A 1710-nucleotide genomic window follows, 5' to 3' on the forward strand; every position below is an offset into this window, starting at 1 on the left:
GATACTTCATCTGAAGTATCACCATATTTCCATTGCACTTCATCTGATATCATCTGAAGAAGTATTGACAGAAGAGTTAGGTATAATATCCGTCGCACCTGCATGGATTTCAACGCGCGCATCCCACCCAAATAATCAAAGTAGCACATCATGCGAGCGCCGAGCTCAGTGCCCCCCCCCCCCTCACATTTCAAATGCGACTGTGTATCTGCATATGATTTGTCAGGCAACGCATGTCGACAATCAAACACACCTTACACAGACTCACTCATATGCAGGCCGACGGCATTCAACATACATTCGGCGTTAGAAACGTGACCGGTGACCGGGGCTGGGCGAGTCGGCGACTTCCAGGAAGACCATGCGTGCCACTTTCTAGCACTCTGCAGGACACTCTGCACTGTGCAGGACATGGCTGCTTGGTAACGCCCCGGTATGGGCTGAGTTGACTGAGTATGTGTCAGTTAGCATAGTTTGACTGACAGGACAGTAACATATCAGGCTGGCGTGTGATTCAAGTGGGTCAAATGGTGCATTTGTCCCGAACACATGAGCAAATAAGTAGCATCAGGAACGGGTCTTCCTATTCGCTCAGCATAATCCATTCATAATACGGATTCACATACTCTGCTCTTGTATCCCCGGTCCTTGCCCGGCGTGGCTGCTTGACTAAATGTCAAGGGTTAGATGATCGTATGTATTAGAACTGGAGTGAGACATATATGACTTGTTATGTGACAAATGTAAGGCTGGGATAAAACCGTCGATAAAATCGTTATTCGTCGCAACCTGGCGATGGGTTTAGTTGGGTAATGCTCGCAGGGAACTCGTTTTAGTGATGTTACACGGTTTAAAATACCGTTTAAAACCGGCAGCCGTTAGATAAAAGGCCTAAAATCTCGATCTTGGCACCTGCTCACTCATTACCGTTCGGGTCCCACCACCGATATGATGCAATAAATCATCAAATAGAGATGTGCACCAACTCCTCGTAAATCGAAATATGGGCGACAGACAGTGGTTGCAACTTGCAAAGTTGCACGACTGCATAACTACATATATTTGCTGGGGAGAGGAGAAGAAGAGAGAACAGTCGATAACGTACTCCGTGTCTGCAAACACGATCGTGATAAACCACATACAGTTGTTGAAGGGAGAGCAACTCTATTACCTCCTCTCGTCCCGTGTTTAAAAAGACGATCGTTTATTTGTGGTCAGTGGTGGGGCGTTTTTTTTTTTTTTTAGTGTCGAATGATTCTCACGAGTCACGACGAGCATCGTTGAATGAAGGATGAAGGAATACCTTCATGCATTTTTCATCCATTCTCGACTCTTTCGTCCATGATTTAAGAGATACGATTAACAGTGCGGACTGCGGCTTCTGTTTTGACGGTAATGTACATACAAAAATAGGGCTGAAAACATCAGACGGGGCTGAAAAGTTAAGTCATATGGCAAACACTGCCGCAAAATGGCTCTGTTCGGTTGTTTTAAATTCTAGCATAGCAACAACATATTTAACCAAATTTATCCACTTCATACGACAAAGCGAATCACTGTTCATACATAGGCAAAGAAAACCACTTATTTAAGCACCACTTGGCAAGTGTTTGCAAAACAGTGCTGAACAGAATGCATAATGTATGTACTCGGGCTCAGTCATGCATAGGGTCAAAACACAATCAATCAATTCAAAGTTAACACAAGATG

This window comes from Amphibalanus amphitrite, unplaced genomic scaffold (genome assembly GCF_019059575.1).
Source record: "Amphibalanus amphitrite isolate SeventyFive unplaced genomic scaffold, NRLGWU_Aamphi_draft 001016F_arrow, whole genome shotgun sequence".
Classification (NCBI taxonomy): Eukaryota; Metazoa; Arthropoda; class Thecostraca; order Balanomorpha; family Balanidae; genus Amphibalanus; species Amphibalanus amphitrite.